The 11,149-nt window shown below is 36.2% G+C and overlaps 1 non-coding gene across 1 annotated transcript; it reads left to right on the forward strand.

The window, feature by feature from the left end:
• The first annotated feature begins 10,837 nt into the window (after positions 1 to 10,837).
• TRNAV-UAC (transfer RNA valine (anticodon UAC)) lies at positions 10,838 to 10,910 on the forward strand. The gene has a single exon. It is a non-coding gene; the product is annotated as a tRNA-Val (tRNA).
• The last annotated feature ends 239 nt before the right edge of the window (positions 10,911 to 11,149 follow it).

Genomic DNA, 11,149 nt, shown 5'->3' on the forward strand with positions numbered 1-11,149 from the left:
TTAATAGTGGTTCTAGATGACTGCTAAATACGCTGGTATTCTTGTATTCTCTCTCTTTGTCTTGCAAAACTCTGGCCCTATGTGACTATCCCGGATTAAAAATAGAAATTGTATTTATTTATTTATCGAAACTTACTTTTTTTTTTTTTTTTTATCGAAACCTACTCCCAAACTAATCAATATTGAAGGACGCAATTGAAAATTTTCTCCTAGGGCTCCAAGAAAGCTTGGGCCGGTCTTGCGTACTCCTAAGTGTTAATTGCCATATCGGGTATTGCAGGACAAACCCAAAATTAAGGTAATTCCAAAAAATCTAGGATACAGATATCAAACGCAGAAGCGCTTCTGAACAGCACAAGCAGTTCTCGGTTTAAATTTTATATTAGTGTATCTCCTTGAGTATTACCATTTACCATTACTTTCATATGTTAACCTGTAAAAGATTATAAAATTTAAGTGCCAAACGCAGCCTACCAGTTTGAAATGCGTGATATACTCAGGCATGTCAGAGAAATTGAAGAGGAAGACAGTCCAAGTGAGACTGTTTTATCCCGGAAGTGGTGGGGCTTGCTGATTCTCGACGCTTCTGCACATGCTTGAACCAGGACCACAAACTGTGCTTAGCCCACGTCTCAACAATCTTCAAATGGGCCATGTTTTTAAGATGAAAAACTGTATCAGTTCACTAGTAAGAAGGTCTAGTCGTACAACTGAAGCACGTTGTCTATCGCTCGCGTGGTGTCTCTTGGACTACGAATGTTGATCTCTGGTAATTACAGTAAATCTAAACGAAAAGAGAAAATACTGTATAATTGCTTAGAGATCGTTGATGGAAAAGATTAAAAGGGAGATATAATCATTCCCATCAACAATCAGTCGCTTGCTTTTTATTTTTATTATTTTTTTTTTCACCACCTTGTAAATATTATTGCCATCACTTGTGCAAGCTAATTCTCTATCAGACTCAGCGATTCTCGTAAGATACTGCTTGAGTTTGCGGTTGGAATGTCATTCCTTGGGCTTATAAAATTATGAGGCTTGTTAATGTATGAGAGTGATCGAGAAACTGTATACGCAATTATTGCTACCTTTAATAGGTAATAAAGACATTATTCATTATGACAGATTGGTAATTATTCGTAAGCATATTTTAGAACTGTTATTACCTCTGGAGTATAGTTCAGTATCTAAAGGTGTGGTCTCTTTCCGTGTAGAAAAAGCCTGGGTTCTATTCCCGTCTCAGGTTGAAGTTAAGAACTGCTTTACTTCAGGATGAGAACCTTCTTAGGCATTATTTGCACCTTGACCGAGTTAGTTTTGGTCGATAGTCGCTAACCAATCCTACTTTTATACGTCTCAATAACAGTCATCTACATTAACAGATCTCATAATCAATCTTTACTTTTAGTTTACTTCCCTGTACCAAATTTAGAAACTGTTTGGAGCTAATCTATTTAATAAAGGAACTGGATAAAAAATTAGTCACTTTTAGTATTTTAGGGCAGGAGCCTTCAACCTTTTCAGCCTTGAAGGCGCATTTGCGAATTTAGAGAAGTATTGCGGGCGCCAATTGGAGGTACACAGAAATATAAAACTAAAAGAAATGGTCAGATTCTTTGTTTATTTTCAAACAGATAAATATATTAGTTAAATACAAAATTTATTAAGAGTAAACAATAATAATCTTTAATTTTTTTAAAGAAAATTAAATTTGTACTTTTTTGGCCTAGCGTGTTGTAATTGGGAATGTAGCTTGAACAGGCTGTTCAATTGTCAAGATGGTCACCAGTCAAACCTGACCGAAGCTTAGATTGCTCACAGTAGAAAAAACACCGTTTTTGTATAAATTGTCGATCCAAAGCAGGAGTAAATTTTTAGAAAGACGAAATACGTATAAAATGTTATCCGATCGTATCTTACTGCACCTACCCAGAAAATGACTTGCCATTGCCTTAGTAGCGGGCGCCAAGGAACTCTATGAAGGGCGCCTGTTTGGTGGGCCCTGCTTTAAGAAATATAACAGATTGAACACGTGTATGTTCTAGGCGTGTTTGCTTGCAGTGCTGAAATTGGAGTATCGGGTTAACTCATTTTCTCTATTTACAGGAATACCAGCTGAAACTGAAGAAGTTACAATTTCTTCTAAAATCTTTTCTGCGCCTCATCTTTCGAGGTGGAAAACCTCGAAAGATGAGGCGCAGAAAAGATGTTAGTGAGTCGCAAAAAAAAAGAATTTGGTAGGTCTAAAGGAATTTTCTGGTGTTTCAGAAAGAATAGTAAAAAGAGTTTTTAAGGAATGGTGTGAATTGAAATCAAACAGAAATCAGGGGCAGAAATGTGGTTGAAATCACTGTGCTAAGTGGTCGGCATCGGCAACGAATATCGCATCTAGTAAACGTAAAACTATTTCCAACAAGACAAGATCTTTGCAAACAGTTAACTGAGGACCTCATTAGCGGATTTCTCATAGAAAATTGCGAAGAGAATTGAATAACATGGATATCTGGAGTAGGCCCCCTCCAAAAAATACCAATGTTAACAGCTGCGCAAAAAAACTCGGGTAATACGAGCTAAAAGGCATAAAAGCTGCGGTCTGAAAAATCCAAATCCAACATTTGGAATCATCACACATTCTCAGTTCCCAGGAAAAGGAATGAGGCGCGTCATCCAGACTGTACAATTCGGTGGTGGGTCAGTGATACTTTAGTGATGTCTTAACTATAGTATTATGAACAGGATCCCTAACTTGAAATACAATTAGGATAAATCAGGCTGTCTGTTCAAACTTTCTGTATGATCAGGTTGTGCCTTTTGGTGAAAATTTGAGGGAATTCATGATTTCGATATTCCCGTATTTCAGGATGACAACGGTCCTGTTCATAAGGCTTATATCTTTTTACACTGGCATGAGAAATAAAGGCATAAAATGTCTCGGAAGAATATGGTAAGAGCATTTAAATTTTCCCAACCGAGTTACCAGTATGGTAACTTGAATGGAAAATGAAAACACAACAGCATCCAGGAAGTCTGAAGGAATTTCAGGAATGGCCTAATGTTTGATATAAACTGTTTAATGGGTCTCGTTGAATAGATTTATTCATTTTATTATTATTTATTATCATTAAATACTTATTATTGCTGTTTAAAAATTCGGTTATTTTATTGTGAATAGCAATGGCAATCATCCTGTATTTTGATATTGAAACATGAAAAATGAAAAACGAAATTTGAAATTAATATTTGTTGGGGCAGCTGTACGTATACAGAAATACGGTGGCACAAAATTCAGTGAGCGAATACAGAATTTTTAGAAGAGGATATGACGTAATAAATAATTGACGAATTTTTAGAATGTATCGTAATAACGGAAGAGTTCAGAAAAACTGTTGATTGATAAATTCAGATAATTTCTGATTATCATGACATGAGCAAATAAACTAGTGACCTAAAGTCACGTAGCAGCACTTGAAATTCCTCACCGGAAGTCGCATATACTAGCAGTTACCATGGGATAATTCTTACCATAAACAAGACTGAAATGTTTTCAAGTTGTATAGTTTGTTTTGGAAAAGTTAATACAGTTTCAGTGTAATTATTTAATTGGTTAAAAATAAGGAAATCTTTTTATCCAAGTAATGAAACTGTGCTGAAATTGTTGTTTAAGTTAATCATAGTTTCCGATTTTTAACTGGTGGCGTATAAGGGATGGATGTTATTTGTGTAATCAATTCAAAGAATAATTTATGTAAATTAATTATGTAACTATTCGTTTAATCTATCTAAAATATAATTACCATATTGAGCAAATCGAATTTTTTCTCTATAGCTTATCAAGTTCACTTTGCTGAATTCAGTAAAAATTTCTTGGAGATCAACAACATAGTTGCTTATTCAATGGAGAGCACACATAGTATGTTAATTCTTACTTAATAATCGTATTTGAATAGTGTGGCTGCTAAAAGAGTAGTCATCTCCCCTGGCCCATAAATAGAATTATATAGAAATACAGTAAAAATGCGATATTACACTCACTGGCTAAAAAATTAGAAATTTTTGAAAATCTCTACTAGGGCGACCTTTTGACTGAATTACAGCCCGTACACTTCGTGGCATTCATTCCACTAGGAGTCACAGGGACTCTAGTTCCATATTTGACCATTCTTCCACTAGGATATTTGTTAGCTGCTGTATTGTAGTCAGTAGAGAATTGTCATGTTGAAAAGCCCTTTTCATCATGTCCCAAACATTCTCAATTGAATCCAGGTCTTGAGAATTAGATGGCCAGGGTAGAGGATGGAAATCTTGGGAACGTGCCTCGAACCATTCAGATACAATTTTTTCAAGGTGTGGAGAGTTGTATTGTCACCTTGAAAGAATCCATCACTTTGGTAAAAATGAACCATTGCAGAGTGATTTAGTCTGATTCGACAAAATATATTCAGTGGAAGTAACACGAACTTATAACAATATGATCGGACCTAGCCTATACCAACAGGACATGCCCTGTACCAGGATACCACCTCCAGTCGCTAGAATGGTGGATACGAGACAGTCTGGTTACATGGCTTCATGTGGTTCACGATCTTCACCCTACCAAGCCTATACCATTGGTGCACGCACTGTACTAAGTACTATAGGTTTTAATGCGTTTTATATACGTTTATTAATTTATTTCATATTTTTATTATTTTTTAAATTTAATTTTTAACTTTTAATATTTTTCTTCTCTTTCTCCGTACCATTTTATCCTTTACAGTATTCTAGGCATATTTAAATGAACAGAAATAAAGTTCATAATACTTAAAAGTTTAAACTGTTTTAAATTATACTATTGCATTTTTAATGGTTGCATACCAACTGTTTATTCGTAATCTGTACTTATTTATAATTTCTTATAGATTTTTTTTATTTTTTGTTTTGATGTTATATATATTAATATAACTAAAGATGTAGTTTCTGTGTTAGTAATGTTATTCCATTCGGACTCCCATGCATACGGACTTCAGGGGCATCCCAGGCACTCGGAATGAAGCGCCCTTCTCTTTTTGTAATATCGTTTGTAAAAAACTCTCAATTATGTTAGCGTGTATGAATTTTGTTTTAAATTTTCCAGTTAAGTATTATTATTTCCCAATAATAATTATAATAGACATGGAAACTTACTGTCTGCGCGCACAGTGGTATCTTCACCGTCCTCCCAACACGGGATTCGAACCCGGGAAAAAGGCCCTGGTTCGAATCCCGTTGAAGACGCGAATTATTTTAGTGGGCTTTTTTCGCTCCTTGGCTGAGTTAGTCGGTCTCAGGCGTAGATAGCAAGGTTTCCCCCCAAGAAACTGGGTTTTTTTTCGTCCAGCAAACAGGCAAATCGACCAGAGAACACACGCAATATGGGTAGATGTAATCATTTACAGGGGACCCTAATATCATAATTTGTTTTTGAGACGAAGTTCTGTTTATACTCTGACGCGACCACATAGTTACCGACCATAGTGACGCGACCATACGGTTATTAACCGTATTTCGCGATCACGTGGGCTCGAACTATGATCAAATGAAACGCTTATTCTCTTTCACTCTTTCGTTAACCATTCGGCTACATTAGGCCTCTTATGTGTGTATATACACCATGTCCATAAAACGTCTGAGCGATTTCATTCAGGTGTGCACTCGGAGGGTGAGGGAGAGGAGAAATAAGGGATTCGGTCAGATATAATTTTTTTTCAAACAATTTCTTATTATAATCTTTGAAAATTATAATGAAATGTATATTTTCCTGCTAAATGGCCCTCTCAAAACACCTGCCCTTCGGATAATCGTTATACTGGATAGCCCGAATAATTGTTAACTTAAAATATCCACTTTTGGGAGCCCCTCCCCTATAATAGGGATTCTGAGCACAGGCTGGGTAGATCGTAGATCCATGGGGAAAGACGGCTCTGAGCACTCTACATAACAGTTGCTTTTATAGACAGGATTATTTAACTTTCAGTTTGCTAATTTGTTTGCCAAAATAACATCTGCCAATAAAAGATGCAATGGAGAATCTGGAGGTAAAGGAGACGTATTATCCCTTGGTAACCGTGTCCCTTCACTACCCATATCGAGAGGTTGTCTTGTATATTAACTTCAGGCTAACTGATGGCTCCCTCTACCGAATAGTTCAGCCGATACAACAGGCGAACTAAAGAGTTTGTCTTCGTTCATATTTTTATTGTATTTATAATTATCATATTATTCTCAGATCATATTATTATGCATGATAAATATGTAACTAAGAAATATACGAGTAGATTAGAAAGGATAAAGGAACGGAAAAAATAAGCATATGTATTGAGTAACAGAAGAAATGAAGCGTGATTTAAATCACGCGTCATCTACTTTTCTTATCTTTGTTAGCTCCACTGGGGATATAGTCATTTGGTATAGCAGGGTTGTGCAAGTAAATCTTGGGAACCCGGTACAGTGTCAAATTTAGGGTTCCAATTTTAAATAAAAATATATACATGTACTTATTTTTTATATACTATACTAGCCAAAAAATTAGAAAACTTTATTCAGTATCTAGAAGGACCACCTTTTGACCGAACGATAGTCTGTACACGTTGTGGTATGGATTCCACTGGGTGTCGGAGAGAGATTAGCTCCAGATTTGACCATTTTCCATCAGGATATTTGTTACCTGCTGTGTTGTGGTAGATAGCGAATTGTGAAGCCGAACTGCTCTTTCGAACGTATCCCAAACATTTTCAGTTGGATTCAAATCTGGAGAATTAAGTGGCTACGGTAGATGTTGGAGATCTTTGGATAGTTTCCGCTGTTGACCTCTGTCTGTTGTATTTCGTTTAAATTTAATCTTGTTTTTATCGCGAAATATTAGCATTCTGGTTGTTAATATATTCCTATTGGAGCATCGTTTAAAACACCATAAACTATTCAATAATATTAATAAAAACCGTATAAATTTCGTGTACTTCTATGTTTAATACGATTTCCAAAAACGTTAACCAAGGGGCTTTATTAGCCTTTACTTCTATCACTTTATTGCTAGAATTATATATGTAAAAAATGTGAAATATTCATAGAACTTTGTATTTCCTACACTTAATGCAGCTATGATGTACCCGACAACTCGATCCCATTATTTTTCTTTTTTGAGACTTTCCACTTTCAAATGAACTAACGAGACTCATGACAGAGAAGAAAAATGCATGGAATGCATATAAATTATCAAGCGACTCAGAAGCCTATGGCAGATATAAGCTAGTCTGTAATCAGGTCACAAAGGAGGTTAGGCAGGCGAAGGCAGATTACGAGAAATCTTTGGCAAAAGATGCTAAAAAAAAAACAGCAAGGATTTCTTTACTTATATAAACTCTAAAAGGAAGGGGATGAATCTAATTGGTCCACTTGATATCGATGGTTCGACTGTTGATGATCCTGCTTAGACAGCAAACAAACTGAATCAGTATTTTGCATCTACATTCACACATGAGGAGTTATTAAGGTTTGAAAATGGCGGACGGTTATCAAATTGTAGCAGGGTACTTAATGATTTTGTAATAACTGAGAGCAAAGTGGAGGAGAAATTGTTGAAGTTAAACATAAGAAAGGCACCTGGGGTGGATGGGATCTATCCAGTTATATTAAAGGAGGCGGCAAAGCAACTAAGCAAACCCTTAGCCATAATTATGAGAGCATCCTTGGACTCAGGGGAGGTCCCCACGGACTGGAGTGTGCAAATGTATTCCCAATTCAAAAAGGGGTGATCGAAGGGTGACAAGAGTAATTACAGACCAGTTAGTTTAACTTCTGTTCCGGGTAAAATAATGGAGTCACTGGTTAAAGATGCATTGCAGGATCATCTAGACAAGACTGCAGCAATAATTCAGACACAGCATGGGTTTGTTAAGGGAAAGTCTTGTCTGACAAATTTGATTGGTTATTATGATGTGGTTACAAAGGAACTGGATGCAAAAAATAATTTTGATATCATATATTTGGATTTCAGGAAAGCTTTTGACACTGTTGCGCATGGAAGACTATTGTACAAATTGGAGCAGAATGGTATTAAGGGAAAGTTGCTACAATGGATAAAAGGATGGTTGAATGGGAGAAGCAGAGGGTGGTAATTAATGGGTGCTGCTCTTCGTGGACTAATGTTATTAGTGAAGTCCCACAGGGTTCGGTGTTGGGTCCTCTGTTGTTTTGTATATTTATCAATGATATTGATGAAGGTATATCAGGCTTAATGTCGAAGTTTGCAGATGAAAGAAAGGTTGGCAGGGTTGTTAATGACAGTAATGGCAGTGTGCTACTGCAACAGGATCTAGATAATTTGGGCAGATGGGCTAAGAAGTGGCAACTGAAGTTTAACCTTGACAAATGCAAAGTACTACATATGGGTAGAAGTAACCCCCAGAGAAACGTACCAACTGTGTGGTACTACACTTACGGTGGTAGAAAATGAAAAAGACCTGGGAGTAATTGTGCAGGCAGATATGAAGTTCTCTGAGCAATGCAGACAGGCTGCCAGGGCAGGTCATGGGTTTTGTCAATGATATATAGGAATTTTGCTAGCAGGGAAAAGGAGGTGATTATCCCTCTGTATAAGGCAATGGTCAGGCCACGCCTTGAGTACTGCGTACAGGTCTGGAGGCCTCATTTTAGGAAGGATGTAGATTTACTTGAGCGTGTAGAAAGAAGGGCAACAAGATTGGTGAGGGGAATGAAGGGATCCTCTTACCAAGAGAGGCTTAAGTTCTGCAAATTGCAGTGCCTGGAGACTAGGCACCTGTGAGGTGATCTGATTGAGGTGTATAAGGCCTTGATTGGGTTGAGCACGCTGAATTCTGATGGGATCCTTCCACTTGTTCAGATTACGAACCTAAGGGGGCATAAATTCAAATTAAGAAAAGACAGCTGTAGAATAGATGTGCGGAAATTTGCCTTTAGCCAGCGGGTGGTTAATTGCTGGAACAAACTTCTATCTGTCGTTGTGGAAGTTGATAGGTTAAATAAATTTAAGGAGGAAGTGGACAGGCATTTGGAGGGAATGGTGTGAACTTGCTTTCTTGCATCACATGCCACTGCTACTACTACTACTACTACTATTAGTTTAAATTAATGTTATTAAAATCATTGAAAGGGAATTCATAAAATCGTAAGTAATGTTACTGGTAATGGTTAGATGGCGCCACGGTACAGTGGCCACAGTACTGTCTAGCTAGGGGCCTAGTCTGCCAATACAGATAGCATTCAAAAAGGGTTAAAAAAAGAATAAATAAAAATAAAAAAAGGTTCCCACAATATTTTCTTATTCGAATATCATTTTCATGAGAAATGAAGTAACAGCGGATTCTAACATTATGATAAAAACATCAAGCAGTTTCTATGCATATCTTACCCCATGTACTGTGCCTCCCCCCACCTTTCAAAGGCATTTTAACTTAGAAGTTAGATGCTATTATAATGACATGCACAAACCTGCCCCAATGCAAAATACTGGCATAAAGTCGATCACGTGGTGATTACTAGGTAATTAAAATGGTAAGATCAGTGGCGGATTACCCATTAAGGCAATGAGGCACGTGCCTTGGGGCCCCAGGCTTTGGGTGGGGGGGGCCGAGCCAAGACATTTTCCTATAGTGTTCTAACATAGATTAATGTTTTCAGTAAACATCATAAAACTCTTGATTAATTTAAGCGAAAATTTAAGCAAAAAATTCAAAAGTACAAAATTTCATTTATTTGCCACCTAACTTTTATTTATTATTATTTTTTTATTATTATTTTTTGGGGGGCGCCCAAATATTATTTGCCTAGGGTCCCCAACTGTCCTTAATCCCCCGCTGGGTAAGATGGTCACTGCCAGTTACAAGCTGTAGTACATTCATATTAGAGCCAATTGGGAACGGATGTGCACTGTTTTAAATAAACTTTCGACAAAAAATTATATTTAATCATCATTTTGTTGTAAATATTAGCATTTTGGTTTTTAATCAATTCGAACCAGTTAGAGAAAAACTAAACTGATTAACAAAATTAATTTTTAAATTGTTAATTAAGATTCAACCGAATTCAGTAGCGAAGCTACAAACTGAGACTTCCCCTGCGAGATTTCATAAACGGGCTTCCAGTACTCTAACCAATCCGACAAACGGTCCATTCAAACTGAAAGGTTGAAGACTCGTACGGGCCCCCTGACTCTTCTCCCCCAATTTTCGCCTTTAGATGGGTAGTTTTGCTATTGACCGACTGTTTGCAATTAGACGCTTCCCCATTCTTTTGTCATTTTTGCTTGCCCTCATTGGACACTCCATCTGGATGTCACTCTGGAAGTCCCAGAAATTTAAATAAATTCGTCAGAACAACTTTGAATTGTGTTCATTAAAACAGCAGGTCGAAACCGCACGCTCAGGTTATTTATTTTAAATACTTTTGTCCTGTGACGTTTCTTTCTTTTCGTTGATGCTGTTATAGTTTTATTACTTAAACGCCATAAATGCAACTGTTTAGGCCTTTTTTTTTTTTGTTTATAATATGTTAAATTTCGGTTTCATTTTATTAGTATTATTATTATAGAGTACTGTAGAAGCGACCTGTGGCGTTGCAGGAACTATATTAACTATTTTTGGTTTTTTTTGTTGTTTTTAGTAGAAAAAAAAATTGATATTTTATTTATTAATGAGAGTATGCGGGACGAAAGTATTTCTAAACTTGTTATTTTTCATTTTTATTGATTATAATAGTAATTTTTCAAATATTTTCGCTTTCTGTAGTATTATCCGTGCTGAAATTAAACTTAAAGAGGGAAAAGAAACCAACACTTGTATGTGGTTCCGTGGTGTAGCGGTTATCACGTTTGCTTTACACGCAAAAGGTCCCCGGTTCGATCCCGGGCGGAACCAGTTTTTTAATTTTTTTTTTTTACCTGTTTAATGACAGGATGGTTTTAATTCCTGTTTAATGACAATTAATGTCATTAAACAGGAATTTTACTATGTAAAATAAAATTTTTATTTTACACAGTAAATTATTTTTTTTATTTTTTAAATTAGTTTATTAGTAAATTAGTTTATTTTACATTCATCATAAAATTATCAAAAAACAAAAAACTTTCCTCATCAAAAATATAAATTCAGGAACA

Source organism: Mastigoproctus giganteus, chromosome 3, assembly GCF_048544385.1.
Source record: "Mastigoproctus giganteus isolate SK-2022 chromosome 3, ASM4854438v1, whole genome shotgun sequence".
NCBI lineage: Eukaryota > Metazoa > Arthropoda > Arachnida > Uropygi > Thelyphonidae > Mastigoproctus > Mastigoproctus giganteus.